Raw genomic sequence first — 26,650 nt, 5'->3', positions numbered from 1 at the left:
CCAGAGTGAAAGGCCTGGACAGCAGCCTCCCAGTTAAAGAGGGAGCAGAGCTAGGATTCAAACCCGCGGCGCTTTTGTCGGAAACACAGGCTTTCCAGGGTCTTTTACCTTGGCCTGTCACTGAGACCTTGAAAAAGAGGAGTGGGATTTACTTCGAAGCTCTGAGCAGCAGGCCGAGGAGCCAAGGAACCCAGAAAAAAAGCAGAGAGGCGGACTCTGCGCCGGGAGGCCCACCTCTCCTCCCGGGGGCCAGGCCTGGAGGACGGAGATGCGCATTGGCCATCTGGAGTTTCTCTTTCCAGGGCCTCTCGGAGGCACCCCAACCAGCGGCGGGGGCTCCTCCCAGAGCATCGCTCATGTCCTTTCGGGGCTGCAGGAATGACGCCAGGAGGCCGTCTCTGGAACAGCCTCCAGGGACCCCGAGTGCGTAACTACTGACGCTCTCTGGTGGCCGCCTCGGCTCCCACGCAGACTTCCCACGCGCGGAGGGCGAGCTGGCGCCCCCATGACAATGCGCACCCCTCGCCTCTGCCCCCCAGAGGCTAGCAACCGGGCCTGCGGGTGTCTGATTGGCCGCGCTGGCTTGACGACAGGGGCTCCTGGCCGCTGATTGGTCCCCGCTGGCTCCGGCTGTTTCCTAGCTATTAATACCGTGGCTAATAAACGCTCTCCTGTTGACGAGGATGCTCGGAGCCATGATTTTTTGAAGCTTTCTTGACACCCGTGGTTGGTGCGGGCCTTTCAGTTTTGCAAGTCCCGCGGCCGGGGCTCTAGTCTCAGGGGTACTTTGCACGCTCTCAACTAGGCTGTAAATGGGGTTCTCGTCCCCCTCTTATGTTATCTGACACTTTAAGGTAGCTCCTCGCCATGGACCCCAAAGGCCACTTTATCTTCATCTGCCCAACAGCCCGCCTGTAAATGAGCCCCCTGCCCAAGGCTCGGTGTCTCGTGCGACCGGGTGGTCCGTTTTCACTTCCCTGTCTCCAGCGGTGGGCTCACAAATGGCTCAGTCCCTTCTTTTCTGCCCAAGAATCTCCCGACAGTGTTATAGTCACCTACAGGATCGCTGGCCACGGCGCGGGGCGAGGGCGGGGGGGCGGGCGTGCTGTTGGCTCCGAAGCTCCCCAGAAGTGCACGGGAGCCCCTTCTAACTTGATACCTCCTGCGGGGCCCCCTCTGTCTTTCCCCTTAGGGAGCCGTCGCTCATTCTTACCCCTCTTCTGTCACCAGGCGCTTCATCCTTGTCCTCCCGGCTGCCACCCACCTGTCGCCCTAAGATAGATCCTTAGTCCCTTTCAACAGCATTTTGACCTTTGCGAGAGGACATTTGATTGACGGTTCTGCCCACTCTGCCACTCGGTGCCCGGCAGAGCTGCCGAAGGCGGCACCTGTTAAGGATTAAATCTCATGTGCCAAGTCCCGGAGTCCGAGGCCGTGAAGCTCTGGTCTGCGGCAACATGTGTCGCTGCCTGTTTCCCCGGGGGTGGGGGGGGGGGGCGCTTTTCAAAGTTGTATGTGTTGGGAAGTGATCTCAAATTTGGAGGGGGGTGCCCTACGTATCTCCCGGTGGGACACGGACCTCCTTGAAAAGTACTTTCCCTATAGGGACACATCTCGAGTCTAGATTACTACAACTCCCTTTCTTAGGGGTGCCCCCGCTTTTCTTTAAAGTGGAGGAAACGGACCTCCTGGCAGGGGAGGGGGGCATTGCCGGGTTCTGGGGTACCCAGACCGTAAGCGGCAGAGCCGGGAACTCACAACTCGGTTTTTCTGACTCGGAGGTGCACTATGGAGTCTCCTGATCAGAAAAGGACGGGTAGGCTAAAAGGGAGTGACAGCCGCCGACTTACGTTTGGGTGCCGCTTGTCTCGCCTAGGCATTTTATTTCCCAGGACAATAAGCAGAAAGCATAATTTTCTTTCCCTAAGCTGCAGCCTCTGATAGAGGTTCCGAAATAGCCAGGTGTGCGATCTGCCGCCCCCAGCGCCCCAGCTTTGCCCTCCGCCCGCCTGAGGACAACCACCCCTTGTCGAGGGCTCCCAGCAAATCGTGCACAGAAATCTCCCCCGCGTGGCGCGAGGGGCTCGTGGAGGGAAAAAGCACCAGCGAGCTCAGGGTGTTGGTCATGGCGGCGAGGGGCACTGCGGCAGAATTTTTTCCTCCCTTCTTTGCTGCAATCTGGGTGCGGCTAGAGCAATTTGTCATAGAATCTGGGGGGCTCATTTTTCCGGCCAATCACTTTTGGAGAAATGAGCGCATTGCAGCAGAATGCACTGACGTCAGAGACCACCCCTTCTGCGCCTCCATATAAACCCCACCCAGCCAGCCCCTAGCGCAGACGGCGGAGAGCTGGGATGGAGCGCGCCTTGGCCCGCTGGCCTGGGCCGCTGCTCCTCCGGAGAGCCCGGGCGCCCACGCGAGAACCTCCCTACCCGGTGAGTGGTTGGCCATCCTTTGCCCGAAAGGATGTGCAAAAGGAAGACGACACCCCCTTCTGGGCTGGTCTCCGTCCTACTGGACCTGCCGCGAGATAGATACCCGAGACCGACTCCTGAAGGCGACCACTTCGCCTGGTCCCCGAGCGTCGGCGACGGAATCGTGTCGGGAAGGAAAGTGTCGAGGCACATTTTCCTGGAGGACGGGAGAAAAAAAAAAAAAAAAAGAATCACAGGGCCCCTCTCCAGTTTGGTCACTGAGGGTAGGCTGGGTGGTCGTGGCTTCAGTTACGAAGAGTGGGAGGAATCTGATCAACCCCCTGTCAGAGGCCAGTGTGCCGTGGTCACCGCGGTCCAAAACTGAGATTTTCTGGGTTTGAAGCCACCTTGAGAATCACGAGTGGCGAGAGACGTGGCAGTGGATGCATTCTGCATTCTCTAAGAAGTGGGGGGGAAGCCCCCCGAATGCCAGAGTCTCCCGGGCATATTTTCCCGCTAGTTTTGGCCAGGTTCTTGGTGGCTGTAGGCGTCAGAAGTGGAGGTACTTATCCGCTAGGGGTTCCGAATCGAAGTACACAGGTTAGTGCAAAGCCTACTCCAGTCAAAATTCAAACAGTAGCACTGCTACCTGATATTTTCTGGTTTATTAAAATAGTGGAGAGATATGGCGCCCAAGTGCAAACCGTCCAGAAGCCCCCCCCCCCCCCCCCCCGAGGACGAGTTCCGTGCAGGAGGGCGGCTGGGGTGGGGGGAGCGGGTCAAGTGATTGGGGGCGCAGGCAGAACAGAGGCAGGGGGTGGGTTGAGGTGGAGGGAAGGCTGTGTCCTTGGGTCTGGAAGGGGCTGGTCAAAAGGGAAGAGAGAAATACAGAAAAGGGGGGCGTGTTGGGGGAGTTCTGGGCTCTGGGAGTGGAGAACTGGGGGATCGGGGGGTCTTCTCGGTGTTGCGCGATGGTCCCTGGAAGGTTCTGACGTGTTGTGGGCTTTTGATTTTTGATCGAGCCGCCTCTTGCAGTTTCCTTTGTCCCTGTCAAGCACCCCCCCACGCCGCCCCCTCCCCACGGTGGGCCGGCGGGCTTGGGGAGGGGGAGCGCGAGCGGGTTGCTACGTGGCAGGTTTCTGGAAGGTTTTCTCGTTGGCCGCCAGAGGGCGCCCGCGGCACTGCGGAATTTTGGGGGGCGGGGTGGGGAGGGGAGGTGGCCTTTGTTCTCCTGCTGGAGGGGGTCGGGCGCGGGATTTCCTGGAGAGTTCTGGGTGCATCTACCTAGGGGAGAAATGTTTTAAGACCCCCGGGTTCCCTGGGGGAGCCGTTGCAGGATTTCGCTCTGGGTCGCGATGCCGTGGTCGGCGCTGATTGCGTGACCTAGGGCGTCGTGGAAGAGCGTGGACACAGATGAGTTTATTTCGGCCGGTTTGGGTTTTGAGGGTCTGAGAAGGTGTGGCTCATCTGGGTAGGATGGAGAAGCTGTGAAACGGTTAATTAGGCGCCATCGTGCGGGGGTCTTGAGATTCTTACTGTGGCGGAGAAAAGGAGACGAGATTTGGGGTGGGGTGGGGGACTCGGTGGTGGTCTGGGTAATTTTAGACGGTTTTGGCTACCTTTATTTTATTTCCTAGTGGTACCGTATTTTGTATCATGTGTCCAGAGACACATAAGTGTGTGAAAATAGTGTACTGAAACCTGGACCTTTATCATTTTAATTTAATTTAATTCCATTTTCTGGAGGTTGGCGCCAAGATTTCGGTGTTTTTACCCATCAAAAGTGGAATCTTGTTCTGGAAAGACGCCTATGGCGACTGTCCCTTGAAATGCTCAGCTCTGTCGGGTGCCAGATCGACCCCTGCAGTTGGGGGGCGCAGAAGGACCTCAGGACCTGTATGGGGGGGCGAGCGGCCCCCCATAGAATCCACAGGTGGATTCTGGCTGGCGTCGGCCAGCGTGGCGTTTAGGGGACCCAGCGGCCCTGCGTGATTGGCTGGGGTGGGCTCTGCCCCCCCCTACTTCCGTAGGCCTGAGACCTGTTGGGCGCCCCCTCCGCCTGACGCCAGCTGTGCCCCTGGCAGCTGCGGGCCGGGCGCGGGCGGGGGCGGGGGTGCGTGCAGGTGTCTGCTCCCAGCTTCTGGGTGCTGGCCGCGCGCCCCCTAGCGGTCTGTGTCTGCAAATGGCTCTCGGCCTGCTAACCCAGGCTTCAGGTTGCGCATGCGCACACCGTGACCACTTGTGCCCTGTCAATCAAATTTTCCTTACCCCCTCCCACTTCTCTCCCTCCGCCCCTTTCCGCTCCTCTCCCTCCTCCCTTTTCCGCTCCTCTCCCTCCTCCCCCTCCCCTCCCCCTCCTCCCCTCCCCCTCCTCCCCTCCCCTTCCTACTTCCTTCCCATTTGCCTCACCCTTCTTTCCCCTCCCCTTCCTCTCTCATCCCCTCCTCCCACCTCCCCCTCCTCCCTCCTCCCCCTCCTCCCACCTCCCCCTCCTCCCTCCTCCCCCTCCTCCCTCCTCCCCCTCCTCCCTCCTCCCCCTCCTCCCTCCTCCTCTTTGCTCACTGCCTCCTCCCTCTCCCTCGGACTGCCCCCTCCCTCCCTCTGCTGTTCCCCTGCTGGCCGTTAGAGGTCATCAAGACGGTTTCTAATTGTGCCCCCTTTCCCCTGCCCAGGGTCTGTCTAAAAGGATGACACCTTCCGTCTGATTCCCTGCCTCCAAGGACCACCTGTGGATGACGAGCTGATGCCCAGGTGCTTGCCGCTCACCTCCGTCTTATGGTACCTCAACCCATCCTGGTGGCAATGAAACCCAACACCGTGGGCAGAACCCCCCACCCCTACCACCCTACCACCCTGCTTGCACCACCCCCTGGCCCATTAGCAATTAAAAGACAATTTAAATTTTTAACTAATTAGTTTTAGTTCTAATTAATTTCAATTTTAACTAATACCTAGACTTGGCCTTCTAACCTTTGATCTGTTGCAGAGGACGCCAGGAGCAGGGGTTCCTGGATCCCACCAGCAAACAAAGCAACCCCTGGGCAGTGACCGCCCCCGCAGGACGCCGAAGGATGAAGAGGACCCGAACTGACCACCCCGCTGTCCCTCTTGGCTAAGTGTTGAAACCAGTGCCCTAGTGAGGGGGTGCTGGTTAACCTTGGACTTTCGATGTGCTTCTGCCTTGATGCTTTGCTTTTCTATGTGCGTCTGCTTTGTTAACCTTCCATCAACCTGGAGGTTTCACCATCCCCAGGGAGGTGTCAGTCTTTCTCAATCCACCCCGTCACCACCCCCAGGATGGTCTGAAAGGAAGGGTCCCTTTGGGAACTTCTCAGGAGGGAGACCTGGGCCAAGGGCTCGACCAGCATCTCCCTGGCAATTCCAAGGCCCCGGATGGGCTTCTGGAAGGAGCATGTGCCCCGAGGCCATGCTACCGAACTGCCAGGGGCATCCCCACCTCCTCTGAGATCTCCTCGTCCTTTCTGGGGAACGGGATCGAGCAAAGCAACCTCCCAGGGTGTTGTGAGTGTTGGTCTGATACTGGGAAGTCGGTAAGGCCAGGCATAGAAGAGGCGGTCAGTTAATGTTTTTCCAAACAGGTTGGTCGGCCATGTCCCCCTCACCCCTCTCATCACCTGTCTCACGCTTCTCGTTTATTCTTCCACAGCGCTCCGGACAAGCCCAGTCCGCAGGGCTCTCGGTGCACCAGGTAGGGCTGTACTCAGCCAGGGGTCGAGCTGAGCTAGTCAGGATATGCACGTACATGTGGTCATTTCAGAGCACTTCCTATGTCCTGTGCCTGTGTTATTGCCGTGTCGGACATCCACGTGAGCGAGGCCGCCTCGTTTACAAATGAGAGTGAATGTGGCCTCGGTTTGAGTCATTTTAAAAGGTAGAGGGCAAGAAGACAGAACTGAGTGACACTTAGAGTGAGGTCGCTGAGGCTGGAGGAGTGTGAGCGTTTTGTCACGTTCCTGGCAAGAGAAGGGGTCAGAGTTGGACCCCGGGTGCCATTGGGGGCTGCCCCTTCCCCCCACCCCCGAGTTACACTCAGAGCCTTTTGATTTCCACTCCAACGTTTGACAATGGGACAGCCTGTTTGAGATCCCAGCTGCCCGGGGTGGTCTTGGGGGTCTTGGGTGGCCCCAATGCTGGTACGATGTGCTGGTCCCACCTCTCAATAACGGTGTGACCTTAAATACGTTGCTTAACTTCTCTGAGTCTCAGTTCTTTTCATGGCCTAAATGGGGATTAGGGGGGGAAAAAAAAGCAACACAAAAAGCACCCGCATTTATCTACCCCACATGGCGCTTTTGAAGGCCAAATGATGTAACCACTATGAAAGTGCTTTGTAAATTGCTGTGGAAATTGCGAGATACTTAACACCAGGAGGCTGTCCCTCATTATCACATGCCCAGCCTTGTCCCCCCCCACGCCCCCCCCCTCAGTAATAACAGCTAGCACCCACTAGGTGCTGTGTGTTTGCACTCAATAAATAAATTCCAGAAGAAATAAAAACAGAATTAATTCAACAAACATTTTCCGGACTGCCTACAATATGCCCCGCACACCAGGCCTGGAATGTGATACAAAGATGATGACAACAAGTCTCTTGGAAGCTAATTGGGGTCCTCGTTTGACCAGCACTTTCTTTCCTCCCCTTTTAAGCCAACCAGTTTTGTCCGGACGAGACAAAAACAACTCGGGCTGCTTTAGAGAAACCCGGCTTGGTGTAGACAATAGCTCCCGGGCTTCTGAAAGGGGCTGATTGGATTATGTGGCAAATGAAGGTGGAAAGATGACTTGGGAGGTGGCAAATGAAGTGGGCGGAGATCTGCTGTGAGTTAATCCAGGCTATTAGGAGGGACCTTTTGTCTTCCAAAGGCTGGCAGGAGCTTTCACCACTGGGTTTTACATCCTTAATGTAAGGACGCATAATTTATGGTCAGTGAAAACCCAGGCCCCAGTGAGATTTGAGTGGGCTGTAAAATTGAGCGTCCTGCTACCAGTGAGTAATTATAGGGGACATTTATGTCTCCCTTTGCAGTTGGCAAAGGCCTTTTTGCAACCATCAATTCATTTGAACCTCACAACTCCCTGTCCGGACCCCGGGCTGGCCTGCACCTCCTAGGGAACAGAGGCTGTCAAGCGGCCTTCAGATGAGGGCATCTGAGGCGTCCGACAGGGTAAACGGAGAGGAGGCCCCCCGCCCTGGCCCCTCCAGCCTCTCAGACCTGGCCCTTTGGCCACAAGCGAGTCCCTCCAGATCCTAACTTTGCTTTCCTCAGCAGCTTCTGAGCCTCCGGGCCTCTCCTGGCCTCCTTTCTAGCCTCTGTCTCTTTCCTTCCGCAGCCCCGCCTCCTGTAAAGCCTATCTACATACGCTGTCTTCCTTCCTCACCTTCCGTTTCCCCTCCAACCCACCGCTTCGTGGTCTCCTCTGGTCTGTTGAACTCCACCAGCTCTAAGGTAATGACTTTTCTGGAGCTTAACTCCAGACACGTTTCCGGCTCCCGGACGCATGGACACGTATTCAATGTTTCTCTCACGGTCTTCCCAGCTCCTAGTACCTGGTGTTGACAGACAGCCCTCTCCCCTCCACCCCCTGACCTGTAGATGGTACAGAGTCACCTGCTCCTGGCCCTCCTCCTTCTTAACCTCTCCTAGAAGAGTATCCAGCCCTTCCAGAACCTTCCAGAACCTGCCTCTTGGCATCTTCTCCGGGTTGGCGTCCAAACCACCTAGAGCTGAGGCCTCGAGGTAGCTCAGTGTTTCCAAGCCTTTCCACCTTTCTCTCAGTTGCAGAATAGTTATCTTTACCTGGCAGGTCAGGTGGGCTACCCTGCAGGTAAAACCTCAAGTTCCCACTATTCGAGGAACTTGAAATAAATTCAGTCAAGTATTCATGAGAAAATACAGCGAAGGTTGCCATCTGATTTTCTTGTAGGTTAAGTTCCCACAGGAAGGAGTGCAAGGGAGAAAAAAGAAGTGGGGGGTGGGGGCAAGAAAGAAGCAAAGACCAGAAAAAGGCCCCCAAGACAAAAAAAGGAGCAAAGGGAGACTTAGAAAATAAGAAAACCCACCCCCCAAAAAAATATCCAGAGAAAGGTTCCTTCTTGGGTTAGGCGAAAAGAAAGTAAACAGGAAAAAGGTTTTCAATTGATTATCCCAGTGACAAGTCCCAGGAAGCTTTCAAATCAAATTGCCCCATTTTAGGTTTTTAACTCCTTCTATCGGGTTTAACCTCTTTACCTCCTGCATCCTGGTTAAACCCTCCTCCTGGCCCCCTTGGCTGGTGATTAAATCCTGAAGGTACATGGAGCCTTTCAGTGAATGAATGGCCAGCAGAAAGAGCCCCCCCCTCCCCCCAGCTGTGTTTTTCAGTTTTATCCCACTTTCTGCCCTTTTCCCCTAATGAACACAGGGCTAATCTTGGGCCTTGTCAAGGAAGAGGCTGTAGACCTTAATGAGGTAGCTGCTGGATTCCAATATTCATCTCATAAGGAGCCTTCTTTGTCTGAGAAGGAAAGACACTGATTATCATAATGAGGTGAACTGCGGCTGCAGGGCAGGGGCAAAGAGAGTCTGAAGCCACACTTCTAATTTTGGTGCTGGAGCCCAGAGACTCATTCTGCTCCCCATTCAAGTCTTTGCCTCTGTCCCAGCTCGTGCATGGAGCGAGGTTGAGAGTTGCAGGCCGCTTTGGGCCACAGATGAGGGCTGCTCTGCAGACGAGTTCCTTTGTTTGACCCTGCGTGCAGACCAGCCCTGGGCCAGGGCAACTCGGGCCTCTGGGATCAGTTTTCCAGGAGCAGAGAGACAGAGATGCGGGTCTGGCTCACCCCGCTGTTAAACTTAGGGCTCCCCAGTGTTAAACCTGTGAGACTTCCAAATGAAAAGTAAGAAAAGTAGAAAAGGAAGTCCTAGGTGTAGACCCCATGCAATTGTAGCCGTCTGCGGAATGCCCCTTCCAGGTCAGGAAGTGGATGGGTATTGGTACTCCAGCACAGCCCCCTCCTCGTAGAAGGACAGCTGGGGGCTCACCCTCAGCCCCTCATATGATGAGAGTGCCAGTGGTCTGTCAGGACCACTCAGATCCAGTATCCAAACCCAGCGTCGCCCACTTTACCCCCTAACGGTCCCTCGCATGTGTCCTGCGCCCACTCTGCCCCTTGGGCCTCTCCTTCCGCGTTTGTTCTTGAAACCCCTGGGACCCTTTCATGTCTTCAGGGCAGGTGTGAGTCAGAAACTTGCCCTTATGAATCCTGAGTTCTGGATGTTCCTCACCTAAAGGCAGATCAATCAGGATTAGATCACTCCAGTTAAACCTCAGACTCCAGCCAGACCTTCCGCCACATGGGGGAAAAAAAGGGAGGGGAGGAGAAGTGGAGTGTTTGGAGCAAGAAAACTTGATTAGTTGAAAACTTACAGTCCTCTCTCCCTCAACTTACCTGTTGGCTAAAGGTCCCCTGGTGTTGGTGGATGAGATTTAGACATTTCCTGAGTCAGCGAAACCACCTCCCATCCAGCCCACTAGATGACAAGTGTGGACGGCAGCCCAGATGGCCAGCTGGGGCCGCTCCATCGCTTTTGGTGGTGGGGACCCCAGATGTTGCCCAGACTTGGGGGCTGGATGGGGTGAGCACTTCTGAGAATAGGGGGTCCCACCAAAACTTGCTTCTTCTGTGCAGTTTGTGGAGAGTAAACTTCTAGGGCAGCTCCTGGTGTTCTAGAAGTAGGAAAAAGAAAATCCGTAGAACCCTTCATACCCTCAAATACATAGCAATAATTAAAATACCTGCCCCGGAGTCATTAATATTTTAGCATTTGAGAACCCAGGGAGGAGGTGGAAGGCAATTGAACTCATCTTCTGAGGCCACTGGCAGTGGGGTGTCTGTGCTCGTGACTCCTGAGTGGACGGGGGACTGCTTTAACCTGTGTCCTTGTTTCTGTGGCCCCCCTTCTGCACCTGAACTGACACAGCTCCCCGCTCCCCATGCGCACGGGACACCTGCCCCCCACTCCCCCAGCCTGGGGGTCCTGCCCGGCTTCCTGTGTGGGGCCCGGGAGGGCTCAGCCACCATTAAGTCAATCCCGGAGGCTCCCCCCAGTTCTTCTGATCCTCCCGTTTTTTTTTCTGCTTTCACTGCCCCCTTCTGTAGTCCATCCGTCTTCTCTCCCCGACTCCTGTTTCCTTATCTGGTCCTCAGGGGGGCGTCCTAGGCCAGCCCACTCCTCCTTTGGGTGTCCCAGCACCAGCCTGGCACAAAATGGGGCTCAGTAAGAGTATGTGGGATGTCTGGTTGTTTGGACAGGTGAGTCAAGGAAGGAACTTGACTGTCAAAGCTGAACTGCTAGGTGGGAGACACTGGGAGTGCAGGAAGCGTTAGGTCTAAAGGGTGGAGGGTGGACGTCCTTTAACCGAGGGGTGGGTGTCGCCCCAGCCCCAGCCCCTTTTGAGTGGGGGCCCCACCAGTCTCACCCCTTCTTGGACTCACGCATCCATCCCGTCATCCAACAGTTGATCCTTACTGAGCAAGCCCATGGCTTGGCCCCGGGCTGGGCACCTGCCACCCTAGCGCGTCCCTTGATGGCCTCTGCCTCCCCGGGGTGGGGGGCCGGGGGGTTGCTTCTGCCCAGGGTGCCCTGTTGGCCCCCGGGCGCTGGAGCAGCATGCTCCTGCTCTGTAGAGAAGGCAGGCTGGGGTGGGGTGCGAGGGGCAGGCCTGCTTTGCCTTGCTGTGGTCGGCTGGCCCCCTTTGAATCCGAAGCCTGGGGAGGGGGCCCCGAACCTGCCCTTCTCCAGGGCTCAGCCGCAGGTCCCAGCCAGCCAGCCCCTCCTGCCCCTAACCCTCCCCGCCTGTCCCGTAGCTGAGTGCTCATGGCCGTCCTGCGCTCCCAGCCCTGACGTTCAGGACTGAGGAAGCGGCCTGGGGCAGCCGTGGCCTGTGTCCCCTTGGGCTCTGGCCGCACCAGGTCTCCCTCTTGAGTTGGGGGTCTGCAGGCTGGACCCCTCCCTCCAGGATTCCCTCCTACCCCTGGGACTACGTCCAGCTCCCCCACCCCCCTTTGTGGGCGGGGGCCTGCCCACCGCCAAGGGCCCCTGGCTGGGAACCTCCAGGGGACCTGCAGGCCTCACCTCTGCCTGGCTGCCCACCTGGCTCCTCCTGCATCTGGCGGCTCCTCCTCTGGCTTCCCCTCCGCTCCCCTGCTAGGTTGACTGCCCTCCCCCCCACCCCTGGCTCTTCTTGCCAGATCTGACCTGTGTGCCCTTCCCTGTGCCCCCTTCTCTGGGTTCAGGACCCTCTGCGTCTCAGCCATCCGACTGTCTGCCTAACACGTTGGTTTTCCTTGCTGAGCCCACACCTGTGGTTACCTGCGTGCTGCCCCGCCCACCTCCCACCTGCGTGCCTTTACCCTGTCTCCCCCAGTGCAAGGAGGCCTTCCCCCTCAGGGTGACTCAAGTTTCCAGGGAGTCTCCAGTGCCTGGGGCGCAAGCCCCCCCACCCCAGCAGGCCACCACCCCCAGCATCCTCGGGTACCTCTTCCTGTGGGCCTGGCCGCCCAGGCTCTGAGTGACCCTGGGCTATAGCCAGGCTTTTGCACTGTCCCCTTCTCCCCACCTGAATCCCCCCAGACCCCTTGTCACGTCCTGCCAGGCCTGCCCGTCTAAGCGCCGTGTCCCCGCGAGTCCCAGGCTCGGCTCCCCCGTCCTCGCCCCCCCGGACCTTGTGGCCCGTTTGGGGGCTGCTTCCGGGCCTGTCACTCCACACCTCTTCCCATCCTTGCCGCCCCCAAGAGCCACCTCCCTCCACCGAAAACCAGATGGCAGGTGAGACCAGGATCTGTGCCTTTTCTGGGTCGTGTGTGTCTGTGTGGCTTTTCTGGGGGGCTCACCTTGCCGTCCTGCTAATGCTCTACCTGCTCCCCCCCACCAAGGAGCCCCGGCGGCCCCGGATTGTGAACGCCTGGACGGAGGAGGTGAAGGAGCTCCCCTGGAGCAGCACGCCTTCCGGAGGGTCACCCGACGTCTCGCGCCTGCCCCGAGCCGCGACGCTGCTGCCTGGATCGGGGTGAGTTGCATGCTTTTTTGAGCCACCACGATTTCATCAGGCTTACTCAAACATGTCTCAGTTCGAGGAGGTACACATGTAAACCTGAGAGGGGGTCACTTCCAAGGGCAAGTTCTCTGCCACCCCGACTGTGGGGCCGGGCATTCTGGAAGCCGCCGAGAGCTGAGACCCTCGTGCGCCTGCACGGTAAGTGGAGAGCATTGCCTCGGGTCTGGGCTCCTGAGAACCAGCGCGGCCCAGGCACACACAGTAGGTCCTTACGGAGCTTTGCTTAGCATAGTAATGAAATGAATAGCGGGACGTTTGCCCTCCACCTAAAGCCTGGCTAGTGGGCCCCTTTGGAGACACGAAAACAGCAGTACTTGTCCGCCCTGGAGCTGTAAAAGCGTTTCTGCCCACACGCCATGGAAACATCGGTGGCTGTGAGAATGCTGGGTTCTCACGCGCGAGGCTTTGATAATGTCCTTTAATCAAACAGTGGTTTTTGAGGGAGTTCTTCCCTTGGCCTCATCTCCTCACCCCTGAAATTGCCGCAGGATGGGAATATTTTTGTGCGTTTAAATAAAATCAGTAATGGTGGAGCACAAGAAAGCTGGGGTTACAGCTCCATGAGGCTCTCTGGGTTTCGACATTTGTTTATGGGACCTTCGTTTATTCAAGAAGCGTTAATGGAGACTCGGAGGCCCGGGGGTGGGGTTCTTCTCCAGGGGCCCGAGGCCAGCTTTGCCTTAACGACCAGAGGGTCTAGTCGGATGCCCGGGTGGGTCCCATATGGTGATGTGGCCTGTGTGGTATCTAGCCCAGGTGGACGGGGGCGGGGGTGCTCCCCCAAGGGCACCCTGCTTTCTGCGGTCACAGCAGTGCAGCCCATGGCAGGGCTCCTGAAGGGGCCTTGGGGCGTTTTCAGAGCCAGCAGCTCAGTGGAAGGTGGCTGGCTCTGTGCGCATGTCTGAGACATTCGGGGTAGCCCCTGGGATGAATGAATGAAGGCACTTAAATGGCCGGGATGGTCTGGGGAGGGGATGATGGGAAGGGCTTGGATAATGGGGTCAAAGTTGACTCAACTCTCCAGAAGTTTATGGAGGCTCAAGTGGTCTTGGCCCTGTCCCAGGCCTAGTGCCTTGTTGCTCCACACAGGGTCTCTGTGAGAGGAGATGGGGACCACATCAGACCTGGAGGCCCTGTCTTGGGGTGCACCCGCCTATATAAGCCCTGCAGCCCAGTGAGCAGGGGGGCCCTGTCTTGGGGTGCACCCGCCTATATGAGCCCTGCAGCCCAGTGAGCAGGGGGGCCCTGTCTTGGGGTGCACCCGCCTATATGAGCCCTGCAGCCCAGTGAGCAGAGGGGCTGGACCCCCGTATTCCTCAAGGGTCTCTGGTTTCCATTGCAGCTTCTGTAAGGCTCTTGCATCAACCAGATTTTGGGGACAGCTCTTCCACAGTCCTGCCCTCCTGCCCTGAATGGGGAATGGGCTGGGGATGTTATTTTGAGCAGGCGGGAAGGGTAGAAGGATCCCAGGGGGCTGACCCTTTTGTCCCCAGAGAGGCTGCAGAGTGGTGGGGAGCGTGTGCCCAGGCCTAATTCCAGGGAGGGGGCACCAGGCGGGCTTTGCCCCATGACATTTACTCCGAGGCTGGCATTTGCCACCTGCAAACATGATGATGTGGAGCAGAGCCCGGGAGGGGATCTTTACAAAGGGCAGGATTCGGGCTCTGGGATGTTGTATCCGGAGCTTACCAGAGAGATCTGTGTGACTCATTGGAGCCAAATCCCCACGGTTCCTGGATGCCTCCCTCCTCAGAGACGTCTTGGGAGCCCCTCCAGGTGGGCTGGGCCGATGGGCAGAGTCAGGATGGAGACCAATCCCCAGCCAGTCCCGGACTTTGCCAGTCCCCCACCCCTTCTCCTCCTTGGCGTTTGGGATGGCCTGTCTTTGGGCTGTGTTGAGTTTTAGAGGCTTTGGTGAATGCTCAGCCTCAGGCAAACACATATTTTGGATTTTGTGTGTCATTATGCAGAAAATAGGGGCTTCCCTGATAGCTCAGTTGGTAAAGAATCCACCTGCAATGCAGGAGATCCTGGTTCAATTCCTGGGTCAGGAAGATCTGGAGAAGGGCTAGGCTGCCCACTCCAGTATTCTTGGGCTTCCCTGCTGGCTCAGCTGGTAAAGAATCCACCTGCAATGCGGGAGACCTGGGTTCGATCCCTGGGTTGGGAAGATCCCCTCAAGAAAGAAAAGGCTACCCACTCGAGTATTCTGGCCTGGAGAATTCTGGGGACTGTAGAGTCCATGGGGTCACAAAGAGTCAGACACGACTGAGTGACTTTCACTTTTCACGCAGAAAATAGAGAGTGATAGGTATAATCGGTCAAGTTCTTCGTTTAAAGAAGTTGAAACGTAGCATCATCCATCTGCCATTGTCCAGTGTTGAAAGAAAGGATCATTTTCAGGAAAATTCTCTTTTGGTGGCTTGGCCCATGCCTGGGCAGTGAGGGGTGGAAATGAGGCCCTAGCCCACCAGCCAGACGGGTAGGAGGGGTTCTCTGGCCGTTTGTCATTGTACTGGGCCGGCCCCCAGGCCGCCTTTAGCTGAATGCTTCCGGGTCGCAGAGGTATTGGGAAGAGATGGTGGTCTTGCTGGAAAGCTGGTCCTCGGGCCCCACCTGCTCCCCCCACGGTGGAGCGGGGATGGGGAAGGGGCTGAGAGCATAACTCAGTCTCTGTGCGTCTCAAAAGGAAGAAAACGCCCCTTTTCTCCCCCTTCAGTTTCTCACTGCAGGTTGCCTGTGGGACTGATGGCAGTTTTCAGGGCCCCTGACCTAGTGTCTCCTGACTCGTGACTCAAACCCCAAACATATTTCCAAGCACATTTCTCCAAATAATGTCAAAACTGGCAAGACTTAAGGGCATCGGGAGGCATGTGTTTCTTATTCATTCATTTATATGAAGGAACTTAAATGTGTGGTTTTTTTTTATGACCAATCTGACTTCCAGAAAGAAAAAAAAATCACCCTTCTTTAATGAGCTTGCTAATGAATTTTTCCTTGAAAAGAGGAAGGCAGCTTTACACAGAAGGGGGTGTGGAGGGAAACAAATTAAGGCCCCAAAGGGTTAAAGGGCAGTGGACAATGTAGAAACCGCCATTGTGAGCTGAATCAGAAGGTCTGGGGTGCTGGGAGCATTTTCTTTTTAGAAGACTGACATTTAACAAGTTGCAAATGAGCCCCAAGAACTGGTTCCTTTTTCCATCTGCGGCTTTGAGCTCTGCCCCCTGTCCTAAAGAAGGACTTAAAGGAGTCTGACCAGCCTGGTCTCCTATCCCCGGTTTGAACAGATGGAAAATTCTGGAAATGAGTTAGTTACAGTTTTCCAAATGAGGCCATCTGAAGCATGGGGTCCCCATGTTGAAAGGAAGCGAGTGGTCTGGTAGGGGAAGGAGTGGAGGCTTTCACTCTGGGGTGCCCCCGGTTTCTGTGGGCAGCCCCAAGCCCCAGCTGCCTGCCTGTGGCTTCAGGAAGCCGGGCCATTTTTGGGGGGGAGTGTCTAAGGGAGGGGTTATGCTGAGGTAGCTGCCAGTCATCAGCGTGGCATGAGTCAGTGTTTTGGGGCCAGGAGGGAAGAGAATGAGGGGACCCTTGGAAATCCACCGGGAGGAGGTCAGCCCCCCACAGGGTCCATTCCTAGGCACCCGCCCCCCACATGCTGCAGCAGCAGTGGGAGGGGTCTCAAGTTCACTTGGATCCAGCAGAGGTCGAAGGTCCCCTTCCTGGTGCCCAGACGACCTGCTAGCAGTGCCCAAGAGGCTCATTTCTGAGTGCTCACACATCCTCGAATTCCTAGTGCCTTCCAGGTTTTAGATACTTGGCCCCTTATCCCTGTCTTTGGGGAACTCGCCAAGGGCCTCGGCGGGCGTGAGGGGCCTGCAGGCAGAGCAGGTGCGGGGCGGCCGCGGCCGGGGCAGGCCCCAACTTGGGAAGGGTGTGTGTGTGTGTGAGAGAGAGAGAGAGAGAGAGGAATTAATTAAGGGAGAGGAGAGTGGTGGAGGGCGTAGTCATGACTCTCCTAATTGCTCTCCAATTTCTTTGGGCTTCAACAAAAATCCAGATGGAGGGTTCTTAAGTCCTCCTTCCTGGGAGTCGGGGGGCCGGGGTGGCGGGGGAGGCGGGCTGCCCACCACCTTCTGCCGGGCGTCTCTTTGCAGAGTGAATAGGGTCTTTGGCAGGGGTTTAAGGAGGGGACTTAGCCTGGGAGCTCCCAGGGCGGTGCAGATGGAGACAAAGGCCCCGCAGAAGGAATGTGGGGAGCCCCCCACGGAGAACAGCCACCTGGGGATAATTGGGAGGCCCAGCGCAGATGAGTTTTCCCAGGTTCTGTGAATACATTCTCTCAATAGAAGGTGCCCTTTCTTCACATGAAAAGAGGAAACCTCAATTACCTCCCCCTGAAACAGAGAGTGAGTGAGTGTGTGTGTGTGTGTGTGTGTGTGTGTGTGTGTGTGTTCCCTCCGGGGGCTGCGGCGGGCCCCTCGCCCTTGTGTGCGTGGCGGGGGCTCCAAGCCGCACAAAGCACGTCTAAACAGCCGCCCCGTCGGCGCGACCCCAGACCAGCCCGGGCTCCCCCGACCCAGGGCTTTCTCTTTGCAAGTTTCTCAGGACGGGGAAGCAGAGTCGCCCTGCCTGTAAACAAGAATCTGATCAAACCAGGCCCGATGCCCGAGAAATAGCCAAAGGAGACAGAAGTCCAGGGTGGAAAGTTGGGGAGGAGGCCAGCCTGGGGGGCCAGAGGCTGACCGCACGTCTGTGCTGGCCGTCCAGACTCACAGCGGTGCTGGTCCTTCTGGCCCTTTCTCTGGGCCGTTCCGTGGTGGGGGGAATGGAGTCATTCCTTCGGGTTAGGAAACTGGGGCTTCTGGGGCTCAGTGATCCGTGGGGCTGATGCTTGCACTTAGGAAAGGTAACAGAGGGGGGCAGTCGGCAGGGGGTTCAGGGTCGGGGCCACCCCGAGCAAAGGGCCGGTCTGAGCTGGAGGGAATCAAGTTGGCACCCTCGCTGCCCCTAACTGTCCTGAGGACGCGGGCCCCTCTGGAGGAACCCCGGGGCAGAGTCCTTGCCATTAGATGAAGGCATCCTGGTTCTGAGTCTCAGCTGCTGTGTTTGTTGCTGCTGGCTTCTGGGCCTCGGTTTCCCCATTTGTAAAACGAGGCAGTGGCCGTTCAGTTCTCTGTATTCTGTGAGGCGGAAGAAGCCGGGGATGTCAGCGTTAGAAAGACAAGGGCTCTTTCACCTGAGGAGGGGATGGGGGTCCCCAGGTGTTCAAATTGGGCCCCACTGGCCTCCTGGCTGGGGGCAGGGACCCACTGCTACTCAGGCCCGGTCAGAGGAGAGAGTCCAGATAGGGCACTTTGGGTGCCCAGGGTCAGGCAGCAGCTCAGCATTGGTCCTCTGGGGACCTGGTTCCAGCCTATGCTCAGCTCCCACTGTGACTATGACCTTGGTCCCTGGTGGGCCTCAGTTTTCCCATCTATGAAATGGGGGCAGTGCAGGATCACGGTCACCTCAGGGTCCCTGGGGTCCAGGGCTCCTTCCAGCTGCTCGGGGGTTTGTTTGCTGAGTTTTGAGAGTCAGAGGGCTGGAGATCACTGGTCTTCTGTCTCCCCACCCTCTTTTACTTCCAAGACAAGGAAAGCAGAGACCCAAGGGAGCCCCGGGTGGGAAGCCCACCGCCTGTGGCCAGGCAGCAGCGTTGGCAGTCGTCAGCCAGTCCTCTCGGTCAACTCTTTGTGAACATGGATCCTAATAAGGCTCGTGGCCCAGAGCAGCTCGGTGGCCTATTCTTCCATGCAGGTGGGCTGCCGGCCAGGCCTGGAACACCTTTCTGGGCCATGTAATGAGCCTGACCCGTGGCTGCCATCCCAGGAGGGTGTGCCAGGCCGCACCCTCCCCTGCGGCTCACCTCGGGGCCTTTTAGTCATGAGACCCTCCACGGCACCTCCGTGGGCATCCTGGCCCGCTCCGTGGAGAACTTCCTGAAAAAAGCCATCAGGCAGAGAGGCAAAGTTCTGGAAAAGTGATCAGCCGCCGGGCCTGCCCCGGCTGCCCATCCCAGACTCAGTTTTGCAAACATCCCTCACTGTCTCTTTGTGCTTCGGTGCGTGGTAATAAAGAGCGCACAAAACCCACGGTCAGGTCTGCACCCAGTGATTACCACGGTGAGCGCAGCCTTTGTTTGCTGACCTTGGTTGCTACAATACCTGCGAGCTGAAATGAGGGATCGAGAAATTGCCAGCTTCAATTAGACCGGCAGCCTGCCTTCCCAAGTGCCTCTGCCACTCTATCCATTAACGGTAAACATACGCCAAATAGGCCTTAATTCTCTCTAATTGCCCACTCCTGAAGCAAAGAGTGAAATTCCAGGAAGAGGCGTATGTAAACATCCCCTAGCCCCCGGCCAACTGAAATTAGAGGACTGATGGGGGCCGGCAAGAGGTTGGTGGTGGTGGTTGGGGGGGACGTGATTTCAAAAGCTGTCCCAATTACCTCTGCTATTTTCATAAATGAGCCCATAATGTTCCGCGCCCTGGCCTTCACAAAGGTACAGGAAATGAGGTCCGCCAAAAGCTTGCATCTGTTGGGGAAAGTTGTGAGGGGGTGGTCTCTCCTCAACAGGTAGGAGGGCGAGGCTGATGACTGTTTGGATAGACTGCTGGCTTTTATTTCCGAGAATCACCATTTTATGAAAAATCGTCCTTTTCCATCTTTCCCCTGCACTCAACACCCACAAACAATATTTTTTTTCCCCAATTTCAATACAGTACTTATTGTATAGAAGAAACGTAGACTAATTAGTATAATATAAAAGATTTTGGGGGGAAAATATATTACAGTAGGAAAAATTCTTTAAAAATTTTATTTCTTTAAATTTATTTTTTAATCGGAGGAAAATTGCTTTACAGTATTGTGTTGGTTTCTGCTCTACAACACAAGTCAGTCATAGTCATATATATACACAGATACACACAGATATATAATTATGACTGGTCCACAAATGATTTGTACCAGACATGCCAGATCAAGGAGGTCCTATTTGCCCCTAGAATAGAGGAACTTTGAAAATCTTGAGAGGCAGTATACGTGTAGGTGATTCATGATGATGAACAGCAGAAGCTATCACAACGTTGTAAAGCAGGTATCCTCTGATTAAAAAATATATATCCTATGATAAACCATAGTGGAAAAGAATATTAAGAAAAGAACATAAATCTATGTATCACTTTGCTGTACCACAGGAAGTAGCAATGTTGCAAATCAACCATACTTCAGTAAAAAGAAAAAGAAAGAAGACATTTCCTGAGAAGCAGAGCTAGGGTTTTCTAACCCTCCTAAGTCCCGGAGGATGATTTTGGTGTAGTCAGCAGGGCTTCCTTCCTGCGTGGATCGTGAGCACAGCACATGCGTTTATGAGGTCTCCAATCAGTTGCTTGCGACAGTTGTTCCTCTGGACCCTAGAAGGAGGCTTGTGTTTTCCTTTGGTTCCAGACGCTGACTCATCTCTGCAGTGTCTTCGTCTGTTACGACTGCAACCCAGGACCACAGTGCTAATCCATCACCTCGGTCGCAGGGCTGAGACACGCGGAGCTCAGAATCCAAGGCATGACTTTGCCGGGGCAGTGTCTTCAGTCACAGCCTGAGGGTCTGCTCGAAAGTTAATTACGAACAACCAGGAAGCTCTGAGGGCTCCCGGGGTCCCTGGGGACAGAAGCAGGAAAAAAACCCAGATGCCCTGAGCTGCTTCTGATTTCCCTGGTCCTATCAAAAGACACCAAAGAGAACCATGCTGGAAAGACATAGCAAAGCCCTTTCCTGCCTCTTTGTCCTGTGGGAAGGGGCGCTGGCTATGGTCTTGCCGTGTGTTCCGGGTCTGGAGCCCGGTCGTGCCCTTAGGACTGTGGTGATGATGACAGGGCCACCGCTGGGTGCTCATGGGTCTCTGGGGAAGGGCTGGAAACTCTCCTGGCGTTGGGCGGTCCACAGTGTGGTACCCAGAGCGCCCTTAGATTACCAGTCTACCCTGGTCACCCATGGGCTGATGACTGCTTGATTACCTCTGGTTTTTAAAAAAGACTTCCTGTTTCTTGCTTATAAAATCAACCAGTTAGGGGAATAGAGTGTTTGGGAAGCTCAGGGTCAGGGGAGGAATTCTTAGGAGGCTTGGAAGCAAGCGGTGAGCCCCCTGGGGCCCTGGCCAAGTCTTGGGCACCCCAGTGGGTGAAGCACCCAAACGACTTAAGTCAGGGCAGGTGCTTGGAGAGGACCTCTTCCTTCCTCGGGCTTCCTTGGAGGGCTGCTGGACTCTCCTTGCTCTTTCTTCCTTTTCTCAAGCTTTTATTTCTCATTCTTGCCTCAGCTTGGCTCCCCCCTCCCCTTACAGTGCCGATCAAACCTCAGTCATCAGATCAAAGAATTAACAGGGACCTCCTATATAGCCCAAGAGAACTCTATTCAATACCCTGTGATAACCTATCATGGAAAAGAATCTGGAAAAGAATAGATACATGTATTTGCATCACTGAGTCACTTTGGTGTACACTTGAAAGTAACACAACATGGCAAACATCAACTATGCTTCAGTATAAAGTAAAAAATTAAAAGAAAACACACCAAACCTCCCTCGGTCATCACAGACCACCTGTTGGCCACACTTACCTACCAGAGCCTCCTGGGTGTATATTCAACATCAACTCCCTTAAAATATTTTTTTAAAATGACTAACCTTTTTTTTTTTTTTCTGAGCAGTTTTAGATTTATGGAAAAAGTAAGTGGCAAATACAGAGCATGTGTGTCACCTGCACCCCACCCCCCCACACCCCGTTTCCCCTGAGGTTAACGTCTGGCACCAGCGTGGCGCACTAGTTGGCACTGATGAGCTGACCTTGATAATGTAGCTGTTAAGTGAAATTCATGGCTTCCATTGTTCTTTGTATCCTATAGTCTGTGGGTTTTGACAGATGTATAATGACACATGTCTATCACTGTTCAGCTCATTCTTTTTAAACTTTAAGGCAAACACTTGACGTCAAAGATTTGACATGCCTGGTCAGGGCTTTTTATATGGGGCTGGTGAAAACTTGTAGGTAATTGTTCAGGTGAAGCCGTCTGTCCAGGCAGCCCTGTCCTTCATCTTCGATCTCATGGTTTTAGGACATGCTGCTCATTCAGGACCCCACAACCCTGGCGTGGTCCACAGCACACTTCCCTAGTCTCAGCCAGGGCCCTCTGACCGCCCCCCCATCATGCACACGCTACCCTGGCTCGGCTGTGCCCCGCAGCGCCCTTCTTCCTGGTGGAACGCACTTCCAGAAAGCCTTCTATGCAGCCCTCGAGCGTGTCCATGCGGCCGCACGAACCCCTGTCGGCTCCAAAGACACCTGGGGCTGGGAGAGGGGGAGCTTGGCAGCTGAGCGCGCTCATGAGTGAGTGTAAAGAAAAGAGAAAGGCTTGCTTTCATCAGGTCCGCCCTTGAAGTTGGGGCGTCTCTGCTTCCGTTGGGTGAGATTCTCTTTGAGTGACCCAGTGCTTTCTCGTTCCAGCCGAAGCCATCACCTGGAATCCTCCACGGTCCAGGACCTCGAACCCGCCACCCCAGCACCCTCTAGCTCCATAATCGTAAGTTGCTGGGATGTGGGGGGGCCACATCTGAGGCTCGTCGGCAAGGGAGGCAGGCTGCCGCCCCGACAGCCTCGTGGGGAGGGATGGGTGAGCACTGGTCGGGAGCCCCCGCCCAGGGAGCCAAGCTGAGTGTGGACCTCGGGGGCTCACGTTCAGAGCGCTCCCCCACCCTCATGGCATCTCTGTGGCAAAGGGGTTCTACAGGCGGCCTCAAGTGCCGGACCCCCACAGAATTCCTCCTCTTTCACAAAGGAAGTGGGTGGCCCTTTCATGACCGAGCCTCACTCTGGCTCTTGTGTGGCAGGGCAAACTAGGATGGAAGTGGCCTAGCTGGGGGGCCCTGCGACGGGCCAAGGAGAAAACGCGGGCAGTGGCACCAGCCTCTGAAACCGTCTCCGAGCTCCAATAATCATCGCTCGCCTCCCCCCTTGAAATGTCCGGATGGACAGATTTTCTGTCTTCAAAGCTTCCAGCCAAACCTCTTCAAGATTTTTATTGTTTGGGACTGGGACGCTTAGCAATAGTGATGGGTAGTTCCTTTTTTATTTGCCTTGAAAGGCCAAAATACATTTTTGTGTGTGTGACTATAGACAAAGCCGTCTGCTTTCAGATGAACTCTATGTCCGTCGGCTCCCACCAGGGAGATTGTATATACCATGTGTGTCTCTGTGTATTCTTGGGTCTTGAAACAGGTTTCTCATAGGGATGACCATCCCAAGGGAAGTGCCTGCTCCACCTACGGGCCTGGGGAGTCCGACCCCTGTCTGTGCAGGGTGTGAGCCCGGGGTGGGGGTCTGGCTGCACTAACACGTATTCTGCCTGTGCCTGCATCTGCCATGCTTATGTGTCAAGGACTGTGGGTTGTGTGCACTTTGGTGGTCAGCTGGGTGAGAGGGGGGTGGGAGGTCAGAGATACTGTGAATGTCCTATTGTTCTGGTTGGGAAATCATTTTGCTGGACTCTGTTACCTGATCCAAAGATGCGAGTGGATGAATAAATGAATGCAGGCATGAAAGAATGAATAAACAAACAAATAGTGTAAAGAAGTGTACCCTGAATGAGATCCAATTGGATACATAGGAGATCAATAAATAAGTCGATGAAGCATGGAGTCTTCTTAGTATGTAAATAGGGCCATGTAAAGTATGTAAATAGGGCCATGCAGAAACCAGTATCAGGTTACCCTGGACTAAGGCACATGAGCAATTCAAATACACAGCATCTAAAATTTGTCCATAAAGGAAGAAAAACTGACATGACGGAAAGAAAGAATAAGGAGTCTGGATGTGTAAACCAGGGGTGAGGCTGGGATGGTGAGGCCCATCAAAGGGAAAAGATGAGAGAGAGGGCGCCAGGGGTCGACAGCGGCAAGGAAAATAGAAAGATGCAAATTAATACCTAAAAAATAGGGAAGGTAACTTTTAAAATACTCACCATAAGGAGGACTATGTCAGGTTATTATAAGCCAAGCATTAGGATTAATCCAAATACGTGCTCTTGGCAGTAGAAAAAAGGAGAAAACACCAGAGGAAGAGCTCAAAGGACAGTTAAAAATGAAAAAAGACCTAGGGGACCAGAGATGAGATTTAACTTTAACTCAAAGTTTTCTAATTCTGGGCACACATAAGTAAATACTAACGTGAAAGAAAGTAAAAAAAAAGAAAAGAAAAAAATGAAGGGAAGGATGAGTAGTGGACATACCTGGATCCAGAAGGGAGCAGGGCAGAAAGGGTTTTGAGTCATCCAGTCCTGCAAACTGAGGTCTGTTCCATGAAAGGATTAAAAAAGAGAATGAAATATCTAAATAAAAATCTAGTAATGTAGAAGAAAAAGTAATGGGTGTGAAGTCCAGAAAAACAATAGTGGGTGAATAGATAAACATAGGAAAGAAGGCAGTGCTAGGAGTTGAGTAATAGACGGTCACGAATCGAGGGTTGTGGTTAGTCTGACCCTGAAAGCCACCGGACTATCAAAAAATGATAAGTATCTCAATAAACAAGTGAGCGAGCCTCTAAAGAGACAAAGATGGCATGGAGTGAGGTGGGGGAGAGGCTGTGGTCACACCAAAGCTCCAGGAAAATTAAAGAAGGCAAGTGAGAAAAAGTGAGAAAGGAGGAGATGTAGAAAGTTACAATGAAAGAAAGAATAAAAAAGGTGATAAATGAGTAGATCCTTGGAAGAAGGTGAGGCTAGGAATCCAAACTGTGGATCAAAATGGGTCAAAATCTGAGCACGCACTCCATTAATAGAGGAGTAAATACCTAATAAAAAGAAAAAAACAGGAAGGAAGAATGGTGTGAATGAGTGAAGGAAGGAAAGCAAGAAGGAATGAATGACAGAGAGGCAGAGCTGAAGGGCCTGGGCCTAGGCTCCATCAGGTCGTGGCACCTGAGCTCCAGAGAATGCAAGAAAGAGAGAGTTAAAGAGAGAAACAGTGAAACTGAAAATGGGAAAGAAATGACAAGTCAGAAGTCCGATTAGAAATGCAAAAAGAAAAAGGAATATATCAATAGGTAGATAAATGCATATATAAGAGAGAGTTGTTCTAGGAATAAGAATGGGAGGGGGTGTGAACCATGCACATGGATGAATTCACATCTGGGCTTCTGAGATGGGCCACCACCCACCCAACCGGCAGGCAGGTCAGAGCTGAAATACCTAAGGGAGGACCTCCGAGAGGCCAGGGAGGGGAGGACCCATTGCTTATAGATTATCATGTATCCAATTAGGTATCCTGCCATCTAGAAGTGTAAAAACAATTACCAAAGAGAAAGGAAGCCTGAATGGGTGCATGAAGGCATGAATGAATGAGAACAAAAATTTGCAGTGACCAATGAGGCTGATGTTGCGAGGGGTGTTAGGATTCATCCACTTCCTGGTGCCCAATCTCCAAAAGAAAGAAAGGCAGTAAGGAAAAAGCCTGAGAGACTGGTAGAAGAGAACAATTAATTAAGATGGGAGGAAAAAAAATAAAAAGTTTTTATAAAGAAGTAAAAAAAGATAGTAAGTATGTCAGTGAAGTCTGTGAGAGGGGACTGGTTTAGCACAGATCATCCACATTCATTCAGATCTCTGGCCCCAAAGTTGATAAATAGTAAAAAGAACTATAGCATAAATAAAAGCCTGAAGGAATAAATGCACGCATTCCATGAGAAGGCAAGGAAAGGAGTTTGAAAAATTGAAGGAGAGACTGGGAGAAAGAAAGATGGGAGAAGAAATGAAAATAGATGGATGGAAGAAAAAATGAAAATAGATGGATGGAAGAAAAAAGGCACTTCCTGGATAAGTACTTCATAAACATATTATTCATTAAATAAAAAAACTAGTAAAAGCTGAAGTTCATCAGAAAGAAAGAATAAATAAGGGATGGCTGTGTGAATGAATGAATGAGGAAGGGGGCTTTGATGAATTTGCCTCTGCACTTGAGGCTCTTGAGAATAAAAGAATGCCCAAAGAGCCAGTGAGGAAGGAGGAGGGGAATAGACAATTATGACAAGATGGATATTAGCAATAAAAACATACTGAATGAATAAATAAATATGTACATAAATTACGAGAGGGAGGGCCATGCTAGAACAGAAAAAGAGAAGGCACCATGCAGCAGAAATTATGAGTGATTCAGAACTGGGCTCCTAAGAGAGTTAAAGTCCTCCCGCAAATCGCCAGTACAAGGAATTAGTGAACCGAAGGGGCCCTCATGGACTGGTGCCGAGAAGGCTCCAGGAACTACAGATGACGCTTAATCCAATTCTGTGCACCTGAGGTCCATAAATAAAAGAATAAATATTGAAACAGAAGAGTGACAGAAAGAATGAATGGACCCATGAATGACTGAATTAGTAATGGAGATGCCTGAGGCGGCCCATGGGATTGTCACTCATCTCATTCCGGACACCTGAGGTTCCTAAGAGTAAAACAGAAGCAGAGAAAGAAATGAGGCGAAATGAAACTTAAGTGAGAGAGAAAGGTGGGGGACCCAATAGAAAGTTAGTGAAGATGTGGGTGTGTCCGAGAGAAGGGTCTGTTAGAATTAGGGGTGAGGTGGTCATCAATCCTAATGATGGATAAGGTCATCTAGTCCCCTTTTCTAGGGCAAAGGAGGATGGAGAGATTAAAAAAGAAGCAAAAAAAAAAAAAAAAAAAGAAGAAAGGAAAGATGGTAAACCAACCACCAAAGTGATAAATGGTTCGTTAAGAGAGGTTGTCTGAACAGGAATGATAATTAGTTTACATACTACTCCTTAAATAGATAAACGCATTACACCTTTCCGAGAATAAATGAAAAATAGAGCAAATACCCAGCCCCAAGACAAGGCTGCACCTCCAGTCTTTTATTATCTTTATATCATAAAATATAGAGTTCCATAAATAAAAGAATAAATAGCAAGATGTAAAAGGTGACTAATGGCGAGGAAGAAAGATTGCAAAGGCAAGTAAGCACATAGGCCGATGATGGTTATTTTGCACGTGGAGTTTTGACCGCTATAATGATTTCCCAG

At 53.6% G+C, this 26,650-nt stretch overlaps 1 long non-coding RNA gene across 2 annotated transcripts; it reads left to right on the top strand.

Annotated features, from left to right (window-relative positions):
* The first annotated feature begins 2,340 nt into the window (after nt 1-2,340).
* Nucleotides 2,341-26,315, top strand: LOC110150494 (uncharacterized). Of its 2 annotated transcripts, none has more exons than XR_002317747.2 (7): nt 2,341-2,435; nt 5,087-5,165; nt 5,401-6,123; nt 7,767-7,882; nt 12,352-12,485; nt 22,073-22,148; nt 22,456-26,315. It is a non-coding gene; the product is annotated as an uncharacterized lncRNA (long non-coding RNA). The 2 variants fall into 2 exon arrangements; XR_002317748.2 differs by having other exon boundaries at nt 5,087-5,192.
* The last annotated feature ends 335 nt before the right edge of the window (nt 26,316-26,650 follow it).

The sequence above is a fragment of the Odocoileus virginianus genome, chromosome 16 (genome assembly GCF_023699985.2).
Source record: "Odocoileus virginianus isolate 20LAN1187 ecotype Illinois chromosome 16, Ovbor_1.2, whole genome shotgun sequence".
In the NCBI taxonomy this organism is placed as follows: domain Eukaryota; kingdom Metazoa; phylum Chordata; class Mammalia; order Artiodactyla; family Cervidae; genus Odocoileus; species Odocoileus virginianus.
The sequence above is the reverse complement of the archived record's forward strand: the minus strand, read 5'-3'. Positions and strand labels throughout refer to the sequence as shown.